The sequence below is a fragment of the Canis aureus genome, chromosome 15 (assembly GCF_053574225.1).
Source record: "Canis aureus isolate CA01 chromosome 15, VMU_Caureus_v.1.0, whole genome shotgun sequence".
Taxonomy (NCBI): Eukaryota; Metazoa; Chordata; class Mammalia; order Carnivora; family Canidae; genus Canis; species Canis aureus.
Window position 1 is genome coordinate 50,943,025 of NC_135625.1, and position 12,889 is coordinate 50,955,913.

General features: G+C 52.0%; 1 pseudogene; it reads right to left on the minus strand.

The window, feature by feature from the left end:
• Positions 1-405: 405 nt before the first annotated feature.
• LOC144284166 (tubulin alpha-1B chain-like) lies at positions 406-3,822 on the minus strand (annotated as a pseudogene).
• Positions 3,823-12,889: the final 9,067 nt, after the last annotated feature.

The window sequence follows — 12,889 nt, forward strand, 5'->3', positions numbered from 1 at the left end:
TGACTTTTTTTCCCCTTACATTTAAGACAAGGAATACTTCATTCAAACCCATCAGAGAATCGGACAGCTTGGGTCTGTAACAGAGAGTCATGTTTTAAAACGCAGGCCAGTACTTGTATAGGAGAGTATACGATGCTACATACAAATAAGCTGATCAGAGCATGTTTCAATATTTAAAACAGAAGTACTGTAAAGACAGTACCTTGTGACATTTTTTTTTTAAGATTTTATTTATTTATTTATGAGAGAGACAGAGAGAGAGAGAGAGGCAGAGACACAGGCAGAGGGAGAAGCAGGCTCCATGCAGGGAGCCCGACGTGGGACTCGATCCCGGGTCTTCAGGATCACACCCCGGGCTGCAGGCGGCGCCAAACCGCTGTGCCACCGGGGCTGCCCATCTTGTGACATTTTTAACTATAGTATTCCTCTCCTTCTTCTTCACCCTCTCCTTCAACAGAACCCACACCAACCTCCTCATAATCCTTCTCAAGGGCAGCCATGTCCTCATGGGCTGCAGAAAACTCTCCTTCCTTCGTGCCCCGACTCACATACCAGTGAACAAAGGTAGGTGAACACTTGGCACACACAAACTTGTGGTCCAGGCGAGCCCAGGCCTTGGCAGTGGCTGTGGAGTTGCTTGGCATGCACATAGTTCACTGTACTTTGGCCAGGTCTCCACCAGGTACCCCAGTGGGAGAGAGGTAATTAATGCCAACTTGGAAGCCACTGGGGCACCAGTCCACAAATCGGATGGTACGCTTGGTCTTGCTGATGGCAGTGGCAGCAGTGACACAGCAACTTGGTTCAATAGGCAGTGAGTCATGTATTTGCCATGGCAAGGGTCCCATTTCACCCTCTGGTTGGCTGGCTCAAAGCACGCATCAGTGGTCTCTGCTACAGAAAGCTGCTCATGGTAAGCTTTCTCAGCAGAGATGGAGCATATGTGGCCAGAGGGAAGTGGATGCAAGGATAGGGCACCAGGTGGGTCTGAAATCTTATCAGAACATCATTCAGGGCTCCACCAAATGTGAGGGAAGCAATGGTAAAGGACACAATTTGACCTACCAACTTGCTCAGGTTAGTGTAGGATGGGCGGCGTTTGATAGTGAGGTTTCTATGACAATGTCATACATGGCCTTGTTGTCTACCATGAAAGCACAATCAGAGTGCTCCAGCTTAGTGTGGGTAGTGAGGCTGGAGCTGTAGGGCTCAGCTACAGCTGTGGGAACCCAGGAGCTGTGTAAATGGAGAAGTCCAGCTTGGACTCCTGCCATAATCGGCAGAGAGATGCCGCACCAGCAGGGAGGTGAACCTGGAACCAGATCCCCCTCGAAAGCTGTGGAAAATCAAGAAGCCCTGAAGACCTGTCTAGTAGCTCAGTTCAGTTTTCCAAATTCATTCCAAGACAAGGTCAATGATCTCCTTGCCAATGGTGTGGTGGCCTCGGGCATAGTTACTGGCAGCATCTTCCTTGCTTGTGATGAGCTGCTCAAGGTGGGAGAGCTGGTGGTGGGAGCCAGTGTAAACGTTAACGACCATGGGTTCTAGATCTACAAACACTGCCCCGGGCACATGCTCGCCAGCACTCATCTCACTGAAGATGAGTCCCCCCCCAGTGGTCTTATCACTTGGCCTCTGGCCAGGCTGGATGTCATGTTCCAGGCAACAGAGCTCCCAGCAGCCATTGCTTATCTGTACCCCAGCCCAGCCAGTGTGGATGCAGATGCATTCTCACGTGGTCACTACTCTGCAGCTGCCCAGCAGACGGCGGAGAGGAAGGGGAGAGAGGTTGCTGCTCCTTTCAGCACGGCTCTCAGGTCGATGTAAGAGGGCCTCTCCGGAGATTACTTTTAACAGAAGACACGAGCAGGAGTTCCCATCAGGACGTCTAGTTCATCTTCCTGGGATCCAGAGGTTTCATGTTCTCACCTTCCTCCCCTCACCCCTTCCCATAACCTGCCTCAGAAGGAACCAGAGAAGCAGTGTTAACCTGCAGAAGTGGTTACTAGTAGTGGCTAGTGTAACAGGGACCACATTATTATCTAAAATCTATAAACAATTGTCCATAATTCAAAGCATCGTGATCATCACCAGGGCTTTCCCTGACCTGCATGCTTCCTGCTACTACATCTTTTTTAGGTGACACTATGTGATATGCACAATCAGCTGAAGAAATTCTCTCATTACCACCCCACTAGACCATTAGTAGCTTTTCTCCTGCATTTATTTTTCTAGAGGAACTTTCAAATAACAGATCCCAAATTTTGAAATCCTCTGTGTGTTTGTGTGTGTGGTCGTGGTGGGAGCGGCGGTGGTGGTGGTAGATTTGATTCTTTTCACTGGCCGTGGTACTTGGGGAAGTAGCACTGGGTTCACTGCTTCGGGTCTATCCTTCTGGAAATGCGCCTGCCTCTCCCTTCACGCCAGTCTTCTTCCAGCTGCCCACCCAGGTCTGCCGGGTCCCTGGTAAAGAAGCTGCACATTTATTTTTGTGAGCCACATCCTCCTTCCCTCGAATTTTCCAGCTGGTTATTGTTATCCTATAAGAAAAACATTACTCTTTGAGTACTTATTTTCCAGCCAGCCACTTTATAGAATTAGCATACTAGTTCTAAGTGTTTTCCAGTCAATTCTAATTTGTTTTCTGGGTAGGTGATTATATCATCAAACAAATTCTTGTCTCCTTTTCAATATTTATAATTCTTGGTCCATTCAGAATTTAATGAGAATACCTCTCTGGTTCCAGTGATCTTGTTAGGTATTATTTCCTATTATGTTAAGGAAATAGCATTTGATTACTGTTTTACTATGGATTTTTTTTTCTTCTTCTGGAAAGAATGCTGGATTTTGTTCAGATATAGACTCTGTAGCCAGACGTCAGGGTCAGGTCCTGCTAAATGAGTGGAATGTGGAATGCCATGTGTCAGGAAGACAAATCTGGTATCAGTGCGTACCCATATTTTAAATGTCCAGAAAACTTCGGTAGTTTACTGGGACAATAGGACAGTATATTTGGAATCAGATTATTCCAGATAACCTAGGACTGCTCCCGGTGGGACCAACAGCATGGCCCCTCAACCACTTTTCACTCTCCCATCTCCCCCTGCCCAGCCTGCCCTGCCCTCATTGTAGGGACTAAATGTCTTGGGTCCCCATGAACTCCAGTCCCCTCTCTGGGCCCTCCTAATGGGCGTGTTGGAAGAAAAGAAGTGGGGAACCAGAGGGGAGGGGAACTGTTTCTCTGCCTTCTGGGTTGTCCCTGGAAGAAGCTACCACACATCTGTGGCTCCACTCCCACGATGCAGCCCTCCTTTGATGGCCAAGTGACAGATGACATTGGTTTGGGGGCTTTTGGCAGAACCTCCTGTCCTCCCTCCCCGTTGGAGGCCTGGCCCTAAGGGCGGCAGCAACAGGGCCAGCTCCATGAGCTTGCCTGCTTGGAGTCCAGGTGAGGACTGCCTTGGGTTTGATGCTCCACATAAAATTCTGGCTGAAACAGGTGAAGTGGACCTAACAGATGGCCACCACAGTCATGCGTGGCTGCAGATGATACTTTGCCTTCCAGCCTGAGTCCCGCTGTAGGCCTGGGGCTTTCCTGTGCACACCTCTCTGCTGTGTGTGTGTGTGTGAACAGTCTTGAGTCCTAGCGCCATGATCTCTCCTTCCTAGATCTGCCTGGAGGGTTGAACCCATTCTTCTTACCACAGGCTCCACAAAGCTGTGCAGTTGGCCCAGTGCATGGGAGGCTTCCCACAGGCCTTCCAGCAAAGTGCTGGGAGTACGGGGCGATGCCACCAGCTTCAGAGAGGGCGGATGGTCCATCCTCGGTAAAGGGTGTTAGATTCATGGTGACCAGTCCACTGGTCACCTAAATTCTTCCTATCTCAGCAGCCTAGCCACTATGTTGGGGGCAAAGCCAAGTCCAGCTTTTCTGTGGATCTCAGTTAATTATTCCAAGGTCCCTAACATGACCTCAGTCTCAGAGGCCTTTCCTTCTTTCCTTTTCCTGTTCAGCTGAAGGAAGAATAACCACTACACTGGTTAAGAGCTTGGGTTTGAATCCAGCTCTGCCATCTATTAACTATTTGGCCCTGAGCAAATTATCGAACCTCTCCGTGCCTTATTTCTGTCATCTGTAAGATGGGATTAATAGCAGCACCAACCCTTCCGCAGCTTTAAATCTCTCCCTGACTCGTTGGCCCCCACTGGCCAAACTCCAAGTCTCTGGTGTGCAGCACCAGGACGCCCTCCCCATCTGCCCACCTCTGGTATGTTTGGAGCTGACTGCTTTCGTGCCAGACACATTCACATGGCCAGCCTCACTGAGCTTTCAGCACTGCTTTGCAAGGCAGGTGGGCTGAGGTGAGGAGAGCCCAGCTAGACGATGAGGGAACTTGCCTATTATCCATGAGTGGCAGAGCCAGGGTCCGAGCAGTGTCTGTGAGACACCGAAGTCCTTCCTCCCCAAGTGTTTCCAGAACATTCCATGCTTTGTCATTCCTCCATCTCCTTGCTTACACACTGTTTTTCCTGGTGCATCTAGAAGATGATGAGTAAGTGAATTTGGCCAAGCAAGTGGTGCAGATGTGAGGGGGTGAAGACAGGAGACAGGAGAGAGGAACCACAGAGGAGTGTAGGCGAAGCTGTGTGTCAGAGATTTCTCTGAGCAGGGGTGCAAATACGGCCCTGGGCCCTCCTGTTCCTGAAGGGGGAGCTGTGGCTTTCTCCTTGGGATCCTGACATGACCTGCGGCTTCCACACACTTTGGGCTGAGGTGGAAAAGTGTGCACAGTGTGTCTGGCACCTGATACACTCAGGGAGACTCTGTCCACTTGGGCCTGACGATGCAGTTGTCACAGCAACACCCAATTGCACCCGCGTGACTGGCGACAGGGATGAGGTGCCCAATCCCTGACCACATATCAGCACAGCTTTCGTTTCTTCCTCCACAAAGAATTTCCTCCAAGACAGGTACAGCCACGGGAAACTACTTCTGCTGATGGGATTCATAACCCTCAACGTGAAGACTGTGTCTTCTTTTTTATTTTTTCTTAAGATTTTATTTATTTATTCATGAGAGAGACAGAGAGAGGCAGAGACACAGAGGCAGAAGCAGGCTCCCTGTGGGGAGCCCGATGCGGGACTCTATCCCAGGACCCCGGGATCACACCCTGAGCCAAAGGCAGGTGCTCAACTACTGAGCCACCCAGGTGGCTCCTGTGTCTTCTTGATTGGGGCCCTGGAAGAGGCACAAAGGATCTGCCATGGTGGGGGTGAGGGGGGTGAGGATAGGGGGCCTCACGGCCCACTGCAGCACCCACACCTGCCAGGAGACTGCGACTCTGCCCCCCCCTCCCCCCCGCCAACCGGGCTCGGCTTTATATCTTGCCTCCTCACCTTACCTCTGGTGTGGCTCCCCCACTCTGTGAGCAGAGCTCTGAAGAAATTGCTCCTAGGATTTCATGAGTCTTGTTGCTTATCCCAACTAATATTACTATCGTTCAATACTATCCTTCTTTCACGGTTCATCTCCAATCTTCTTCAAGAAGCCCTCCCAGCACCAAATACTAGTGATAACCTCTGTGGAACTGAATGAGGTCTTCTTCCTTTCACCATCCCCCACAGCTCCTGGGCTGCATCACATTCATTCATTCAACAAACACTATGACCATCTACTAAGCTTCAGGCACCGTCCGGATTACAGAGCCCTGAACAAAACAAACATCTCTAATCTCATGGGACTTAAAACCTCATGTGCAAGCAGACAGTCAACATTACATATAAGTAAATTGTGCATTAGGAGGTATCATGCATTAGGAGGTGACATGTGCCATAGAGGTAAGCAAGCAAAGAGGGGAGATGCCAAGAAAGAGGATTTCAATTTTTAAAAGAGTGGTCTGGGGAGGACTCACCAAGGGAGTGGCAATTGAATGGGAAGCTGGAGGGAAGGAAATGTTCTTTTCCAGCTATCTAGGAAAAAAAATTCTAGGCAGAGGGAGTAGCCCATGCAAAGGCCCTGAGGTGAGAGGGAGTCTGGCATGTCAGAGCAACAGCTTGGAGAACAGCCAGCTGGTTGGCATGGGGGCAAGGAGGAGACAAATGGAGAGTCCATCACGAAGGCCTTGTAGGTCACTGTGGGGACACGGGCTTTCCCAAGAGGGAAAGGTAGAGCCTTTGGAGGGATTTTGATAGAGGATCCTTCTAATTGTTGTTTTGGGAAGAGACCGTGGGGGCAGGGTAGAGGTAGGAATCAGTTACCATGTGACAAATGATCCAGTTTGGAGCAGACTGGCATGGAGGAGGGGTGAGACGCAAAGGATCTGGAAACACTCTGACGCAGGACCACCTGGATTTGCTGATGGGTTGGAAGCAGGCGTGAAAGAGGCAAGTAACCCAACACAACTCAGTTTTGGGCTTGAGTAACAGGAAGGCTGGCAAGGCCATTGTGGGGTGGGGTGGAAGGGCAGGACCCCAGTTTGGGGTATGTTTAGTTTGAGATGTCCACGAGACACCCACGTGGGGAGGCCAAGTGGGGGGTCTGGACACACGTGTCCAGCGTTTGGGAGAGGTCAGATCAGCGATCCGATCTTAGTGAATAGATGACTTATAAAGCTTGCAGGCTGAGTGAGCACAGCAAGGGAGAGGGGAGTGCACCCCGGGGAAGAGAACAGGTCCCAGCATGGAGACCTGGGCCACCAAGAGTAGATGGGGAGGAACCAGCAACAGCCAGTGAGGTCAATGGAGAGCCTGGGCCAGATGTCAGGGAGCCAGGGAAGTAAGTGCTTCAAGAAAGAGTGAGAGGCCAATTGGTCAGCGCTGCTGGAAGGTATGATGAGGACTGAGGACCCAGTGGGTCAGCAGTGAGGTGGCCCCAGCACTCCGGTGGTCTGGAGAGAAAAAGCTTGACAGTTATCGCAGGGGTTTGGGTGTAAGGGGGGTGGTAGGCGGAGAGGTGTGGGTGGGAAGGAGCGGGGCCCCAGGCAAGCTGGGTCTCAGAATCTTTAGGCACACTCCCCTCTTCTTTTTGTTTCCAAACTCACTCACCAGGTGATTCCAATGTGTAGTCAAGAGGAAGAACCCGGGGTACCTGGGGGGCTCAGCTTGAGCATCTGCCTTTGGCTCAGGGTGTGATCCCGGGATCCTGGGATCGAGTCCTGCATCTGGTTCCCCACAGGGAACCTGCTTCTCCCTCTGCCTGTGTCTCTGCGTCTCTTTGGGTCTCTCATGAATGAATGAATGAATGAATGAATGAATGAATGAATAAATAAATAAATAAATGAATAAATAAATAAAATCTTTTAAAAAATAAAAAAAAAGGAAGAACCACTGCACGGGCCCAAGCAACATGGGTGGAGCAGGATAGAGAGTGCGTGATGGCAGGGCGGGGTTGGGGGGGGTGAGCAGAGGAGGGGCTTCTAGTGAAGACACAGTCAGGAGTCCTCTGTGGGAGTCCCAGTTGGTGAGGGCCGTGGGGGAGGGAGCCTGGCAGAGGTTCCCGAGAGGAGGGGAGAGTCTGGAGTGGTTGTGAGGGCAGTGGGAGAGGGAAGGGACCTCGGAGGTATCCTGTGGCCCCAGGTGGCACAGGGGTCCCTGTGGCGTGGAGCTCAGGGTGAAACCCCAGCCACCCCATCCCTGCAACTCCTTGGCTCTGGGCAGCTGCCTCGGGGGCCCTGCAAACCTTCTGGAAGTCCAGACTGTCCAGTCCTGGCTGAAGGTCTCTGCCCGTTGCTGCTGTGCCACTTGGCCACGTTTTGTGTCCTTGCATGTCCACTTCTGTGAAGCAGTGACACACCTTCCAAGGACATGTGAAAGGCCACAGGTGGCCTGAGAGCACCCAGTGCAACAGCCAGCATGGAACAAACGTTAGCTCGCTCAGGGCCTGTGCATTCCAGCACCAGAGGTCCTCTCAGCTCTTCTCCGTGTGGCCGGGCCTGCACTTCCTCCTGGATGTCCTCCAGGGAGCATGGTCAGTCCTGGCTGCGTGGAAATGATGCAGTCAATAGATACCTTTGGCTGAACAATTAGCTACTTCCTGAGTGTTTGTCGGATAGAAGCTATGAGATCATCAAAACCAAGGAGGAGGCAAAAGCCAGGTTTTTGCAATGAGCAAACATCTGCTCGTTTCTCCAGCGTCTTTTCCTTGACATTCCTCCCCAGGTTACACTCTGATTCTGATCTTACCTGCAGAGTCATAAATAAAATGGGTGATTGGTACCTCCTCTACTTAGAAACATCTGAGATCATGCACAGTAAGAGGCACCATGTAGTAGAGCCACTACAATAAGGATAAGAAACATGACTGGACTACCAACCTGGGGGTGGGGGGCGCTCCAGAGACCCCAGCACTGCAGACACCTGCATCCTGACCTCAGAACCTCCTGAGGTTGGGTGAGAGTTGAGAACCATCTGCCCTTCTGAAGACGGCACTGCTAATTTTGCAGGCATGTGTTTGTCTAGACGAACTGTGAATTTTTCCTGTGTGTTCTGGAAAATGACATGCTTCTTAGCTCTTCAAAACCCAACTTCCTAAAAAAAAAAAAAAATTAAAAAAAAAAAAACCCAACTTCCTCTGGGCTGGGTGGGAGGTGGCCGCTGGTTTTGCCACGCGCCGGCCCCCCCAAAGGCTCTCTACTGGTGAAAAGGGCGTGTCTGTCCCTGGGCAGGTGAAGTGCAGCCCCCCGGGGAAGGGGCACCCAGTTAGCCACACACGGAAAGGCAGGAAGGCTGGGTGTCAGGGGCCCCGTCTGCAAACCTCCAGAACTGCCTGAAGTGGAGGGCTGTCCTCATGAGGAGCCCCAGAGACCCCCTGGCTGTGTGAGGAGGCAACAGGGCTGCACAGGAAGGGGCCAGGCATCACTGCAGATTCTTTTTTTTTTTTTTTTTTTTTTTTATAGCTTGGATACAGGTATCCTCACTTTTTTTTTTTTTAAATTTTTGTTTATTTATGATAGTCACACACAGAGAGAGAGAGAGAGAGAGAGAGGCAGAGACACAGGCAGAGGGAGAAGCAGGCTCCATGCACCGGGAGCCCGATGTGGGATTCGATCCCGGGTCTCCAGGATCACGCCCTGGGCCAAAGGCAGGCGCCAAACTGCTGCGCCACCCAGGGATCCCATCACTGCAGATTCTGTCATCAGAAGGATCACGAGGGACCCAGGCCCCCCAGGGCCGGGCCCCACATCCCGGTCCCACACTGCCAGCTGGGTGTCACTCCTGCCCGTGGGTCTGGGATGTCCCTCCCAGCAGGCAAACTATGACGTCCTTGTGACCGAACCTGGGTCCTTCATTCCACAGACTTCTCTGACACACAGGACATGCGGTGACTAGGAGCATGCTCTGTTTAGAGAGGGCTTCACACTTTGCAAACTCCTCCTCCAAGCCTCAGACCAAAGGGCCGGGTGAGGCGGATGCCCGTTGTCTGGATGAGGAAACTGAGGCCGGCATGGCTGGCGGCACAGGAGTGGGAGGGGTGATGATCCAGAACCAGGCTCACTGGGAGGAGAGGCTGAGGCCGTGCATTAGCTTCTAGGGCCCGGCAGAGCGGGGGGCCTCGGAGGGTCCCGTGATGAGGTTATTGCTGGGTGCTCAGCCCTCACACTGCAGGTCAGAATGAGTCCTCCGGGAGGCAGTGCGCAGCCACAGGCACCACCGACAGCACACCACGGGCTCCCTGCGAAGCCACTCTGCCAGATGACTCGATGTGTCAGGAGATTGCACTAATTCTTTGGCCTTGATTGGAGATGAGCCACTCTCTGCCTTAATTAAAATTAAAGCTTATGGGTGCTAAATGTGGCTGTCGCTAAATTCATATCGTCTTTGATTTACATTTGGAATGGGTCCTCCTGTCCCCTTTCTTTGCATTAACTTTCACGTGGCAAGATCTGGAATATTCTTTTTTTCTTCTACTGAGAGCTATTAAAGGACCTGTGGAGTTTGAGGTGTGGGTGGGTTCAAATATGGGGCGTGGCCCAAATCCCCAACAGACTTTTTTGTTTATAGCATCTGCTGTGGTCCATGTGCCACTAGGGCTGCTTCAATCACAGAGAGTCAGGGTCCTAAAGACTGATCTTAACAGAGCTTCTGTGTACCCGGAGCCAGAAAATGGGCATGGCCGGGCCCCAGACAGGCCTGCCCCCATGTGATCTGGCCCCCTCTCCAGCAGGCCCTGCAGAGACCTGCTGTGTGTTCTTGGCTTGGAGGCCTGAGGGCAGACCCTACTTGATTCCAAAACCAATCGAATCAGTCTTGAAAAACACAACAGAAATAGCCTTTTAGCAAGCAATGGGAAGCAGCAGCTCCCTAACATCCTTTTATGGAGCAAGGTGAGAAATAAAAATAAATTAAGCAAGGCAGTTTATAATTAAGTGCTAAGGGGTGCAGCTCAGCCCACAGATGTGTTAAGAACACAGCAGGGCCGGCAGTGAGCCAGAGCCTGGGTGCCCCAAAGCGAATTTCAGTGCCCTGATGGGGACCACGGGAGCTGTGGTAAGTGGAGAAGGGTAGAGAAGGGGTGCTCCAGGCAGGAAAGGACACAGGACAAAGGGACGGAGGGACAGCGGAGAAAGGCGTGAATGTTAGTTTCCATGGCTGCTGTAACAAAATGTCACAGACTAGGGGGCTCACAACAGAAACTTATTCTCTTGCGGTTCTGGATGTTAGAAGTCTGAAATCAAGGTGTCAGCAAGGCCAACAGCAGAGTCCACGAGGCTTCCAGGGAGGATGTGCTCTGTACCTATCAGATTCTGGGTGCTGCTGGCATCCTTGGGGCTCCTTGGCTTCTAGATGCATCACTCCAACCAGGCTCCATCCTCAAGCGTCTGTGTCTGTGTCTCGTCTCTTCTCATAAGGACCCAGTCATCTGGATTAGAGGCCACCTTAATGACCTTAGTTAACCAGATGGCATCGGCAAAGACCTTATTTCCAGATAAGGTTGCCTTCACAGGTACCAGGCTTATTGCTTCAACATGTGTCTTTGGGGGCACAATTCAACCCACATAACCTGCTTATGTGGCCACAGAGGCCAGCCTGCCCACCTCCTGGAGGAGATATTGCAGGTAGAACTGGGGAATGGGGCAGGGGGAGAGCTAAGGCAGGAGGGGGCTGATGTTGTGGCAGCCATGCAGGTGGCCACTTGGGTCTCTTCCCTGAGAACCCACTGCAGTGTTGGTGGTGTCAACAGTGGGAGGAGATGCAGCACAGAGGTCATGACCAGCCAGGGGAGAGTCCCAATGCAGCTCCTGGGGTTCTGGAGCAAGGCCATGCCAACTACAGCAGAGAACTATGCCCCTTTTTGAGAAACAGGTTCCTGATAGAGGGAACACTTGATGTTGGAGCACCAGCTGTCCATGCACCTGGAACTGTGCCCTGTGACCTAGGGCCTGTGGGACCCACCAAGTCACAAAGCTGAACAGACTAGCAGCAGTCCATGGCAAGAGGGAGATGGTGTATCTGGGATAGGGGCCAAGCAAAATCATAGGGCATGAAGACGCTGCATGAGTGGACTGCCACTTCACCCACTATGGTCCCACCAGCACCCCTTCCCCAGCTCACTCCTATGGCCACATGGGTAGTGAGGTGTCCTGTATGACCCACATAAGGAGCTGATAAAAAACAAAAACAATCCAAGCTTGATTGACAGATGGCCATATTGGGGGAGGAACTGGAAAATGTTTAGCCACTGCATTACAGTCATGTTCTGGAACAACCCTGAATGACACAGGAGACAGCTTTTCCCAGAGGGCAGGGCTGTGAGCAGCACAGCTACTCATCCGCGTGTGTGGAAGGAGAACTAGACCAAGGTGCCTGGGCTGTGGCCAGTGGCCCAGTTAGCTGGCTAAGGGTCTGGAAGGAAAAGGACTGGAGGGTCACGGACAGAAAGCTCTGGATAGAGGCACGTGGATGGACAGATGGGAGTGGGCACAAGGTGTAAAGATGTTTGAATCACACATTAGTGCCCACCAGAGAGTCTGCCATGCAAGAGGCACTAAACAGCCAAGTGTGCAAAATGACTCACTGGTTGATGGCAGCTGGCCTTGGTCACCAGCCACCCTGGGACTGGCACGTTGGGTATGTGGATGGAGCAGCCTGAGCGGCAGAGAAGGAGGCTATGCATGGGCCTGACAGCATGGACTCTCTCTGAATTTCCAACCAGTCAGCAACAATAATTCCAGTTGGTGCTATTCTTTGAGGGGACCATCTGCCTGGTCTCCCTTACATCTCGGAAGAGACAGCGGTTGATCCTACAAGGACAGATACCTATTCCAAGTGTGGATCTGTCCTTCCTGCCCACAGAGAACTATGCTCAGCTATCACCACTGTCTGGGGGTTATGGGACACCTGGCCAGGAATGGATTCCACATGACACAGCACCCAACAGAGGGCTGGCTCACTTTACAGCTAAGAAGCTGCAGGGTGGGAGGGTGTGACTGTAGGAGGCACTGGCCCATCACACGTCACACCATCCAGAAGCAGCCAGGCTTGCAGAGCCAGGAGAGTGCACTGAAGAAGTCCCTGAAGCTCGGAGGTGATGCTGTGCAGGGATGGGAAGGAATACCTTGCAGGAGCAGTGTGTGCTTTAAGTTGGAGAGCTCTCTGTGGCACCGTGTCTCCTGTGGGAAGAACACATGGATGCATGAACTATGGAGTCACTCCAATGACCTGCTGGCAGACTCTTTGCTTCCTGTCCCTGCAACTCCGGGCTCTGTAGACCTAAAATCTGGGTCCCAAAAGGGGACACTGTCTTGCCAGGGGACACAGCCAGGGTCCTATTGAACGGCAGGCTGCAGCTGTCACCCGGATGCTTTTGGCTCCTCGTGGCCAGGGCCCAGTGTGTAAGGAAGTCACTCTCTTGGTGGGGTGAGTTGACCAAGATCAGCAGTTGGAGGTAGCG